Below are 2,454 nucleotides of genomic sequence, written 5' to 3'. Positions count from 1 at the left end.
GGCCAACCTGCCCCAGCTGTCGGCATCCAGACTATTTCTCCTCTCCCAACCATGACCAGAGTCAGCCTTTCTCCCTCCACCTTCTTCCCTGGGTTAAACATGCTCTTTCAAGCACAGAATATAAGATGCAGGTTTGGTGTGTTACCAGAAATCAGTGATTTAAGGAGAGGATTCAGTTTTCAAGATCTTATTTTGGGAATTTCCCAGTGTGTGGAGGATGATTTGGGGACAATCTGAAATTAGAGCCCATGGTAGGCATTTACTACTCCTCTTGCCCCTCCTAACTTGAGGCAAGAAGGTAAACACAGTGAATTATTATCATTATCATTATTATTGAGGAACATTATATAATATGAGAAGGTCAGTTCTTCAAATAGACAAAGCAATTTAAATGTGCAAGCATCTAACAAGAGAGCTTCAAAAAGCATGAGGCAAAAACAGATGAAGTTGAAAGGTGAAATATGCAAATTCACAGTTATGGCTGGAGAGGTCAACACTCCTCCTCAGTTAGGGGAAGAACCGAGAGACAGACAGTCAACATGGATATTACTATTACTGAGAGCATAGTGCCAGGTTGCATGCTAAACCCTTGTATTTTCTCATTTGGTCAACACAGTAGCCTATGAATTAAGGATCACTACCATCCTCAGTTTCAGAATAAACACTGGAGATCCTAGAGCTAAAATGATGATAAAACCATAAGTCAGTGGCAAAGCTAGCTTGTCTCCAGAGTTTCACCACTTTTTAATTCTGCTCCCTCCCAGATATAGGAATAGGGCTGAAATTAGGGATTCCAACCCCTCAGGGAGTCCCGCTCTGCTGAGATATCTGGGCCTGACCTTTTCACGAAGGGGAGAGATATCCTGGCAGGTCTGTAGGTGCATTGTCCTATGACCACCATTAAGGTACCAGTTTCATGAATTTTAAAGCTGATGCTTGTCTGTAGGACAAAGTGGAGGGTCAGGTCAACAACCGCACCCAACAGAGGCCTGTAGGGAATAAGATTCACGGTTAACAGAGGTGGAGAAATCCTTTCTTGTTGCTCACTTGAGTCCCCTTCTCTGTAGACATAAGATGGGGTGTCTATGGACAATGTCAATATTGTCTGTATTCTTTACAGAATCTACATTCTTCTATGAGGTTTTTCTTCTCCTGGCCACAAGGGTTTCTGTCATGTCAAATTTCTAAGCAGTATGACATTGATGATTAAAATAAACATAAGTCAACATTTCTTTAGCACCAATTCTGTGTTAGGTATTTCAAACAAAAATATTTTAACTGGATTAATTCATTTAATCATGATTGCACTACCATGACAGAAAATTACTATCTCTATTTTCAGAATGTGGAAACACTTGGTATAGAGAGGTTAAGTAACTATCCTCCAAGATCTCATAGCTAATAAATGATGAAATCATAGTGCATTTAATTGATAAAGACTCTTCTACACATCTTCATTTTATCTCTTTATATCTTTAAAGTAATTAAAGCACTTAAAAATTATAGTTTCCATAGAATTGCATATGCTCTTCATTACATACTGACAATACTATGTGGCTCGTACGGGTCACTGTCATTTAAAGAGAATCTTAAGGGACAAAGTGATGCTGCAGGCAACTTTATCAAAGGGTATAAATGTTCGATCTCCACAGCTTTCAAGTTTTATAGTTAGATAAGCATGATGATTTTGGACATATATTTCATGGAGGATTTTTTAACAAAAAGATTGGTTATGGCCCGTGTTTCTTAGAACATTTTAAATGTTAAGATTTCAGGTGTGTTTGACTCTTTGCAAGCCCATGGACCATAACCCACCAGGCTCCTCTGTCCATGGAATTCTCCAGGAAAGAATATTGGACTTGGTGGCCACTCTTTTTTCCAGGGGATCCACCCTCTGGCCACGAGGGAAGCCCAAGAATGCTGGAGTGGGTAGCCATTTCCTTCTCAAAAGGACCCTTCCAACCCAGGGATTGAACCCAGGTCTTCCATGTTGCAGGCAGATTCTTTACCATACGGAGCCACCAAGGAAACCTTAGACCTGGAAAGGTCTCCTTATTTTACAGATTGGGAGACCAAGTCAGAAGCACGGAAAGGTACCTGATGCCATATTGGAGATCTATTGGCATACCGCACTGCATCTCTCAAACCTCAGATTCTAACCAATACTCACAGGGTCAGGGTGACCTTAGCAGTGATGGGGATACTCAGACTACTGCTTGGGCCTCCAGAAGTCCCTTGGAATGCGATATTCCCGATGTTGATGCTCCTGATTGTCAACCTGTGCAAAAATCACAATTTACCCTTGTCATTCTTCACGTAGCCATTGCTGGGCTCTTCTCTATGCCAGTCTCATGCTTAGCATTAGAGCCTGACTGACTTTGCCTGCTTTGGTCTTCATGACAGCCCAGTTCAGAGGTTGGATTCTCTCCACTGGATGGCATGGCAGGAGACAAC

At 41.6% G+C, this 2,454-nt stretch overlaps 1 long non-coding RNA gene across 1 annotated transcript; it reads right to left on the bottom strand.

Annotated features, from left to right (window-relative positions):
* Positions 1-869: 869 nt before the first annotated feature.
* Positions 870-2,309, bottom strand: LOC120859989. Its single transcript, XR_005720212.1, has 2 exons — positions 2,171-2,309; positions 870-989 (listed from the first exon to the last, which is right to left on the bottom strand). It is a non-coding gene; the product is annotated as an uncharacterized LOC120859989 (long non-coding RNA).
* Between the last annotated feature and the right edge of the window lie 145 nt (positions 2,310-2,454).

Source organism: Oryx dammah, unplaced genomic scaffold (assembly GCF_014754425.2).
Source record: "Oryx dammah isolate SB20612 unplaced genomic scaffold, SCBI_Odam_1.1 HiC_scaffold_5537, whole genome shotgun sequence".
In the NCBI taxonomy this organism is placed as follows: domain Eukaryota; kingdom Metazoa; phylum Chordata; class Mammalia; order Artiodactyla; family Bovidae; genus Oryx; species Oryx dammah.
This window is presented reverse-complemented; position numbering and strand designations above follow the sequence as displayed.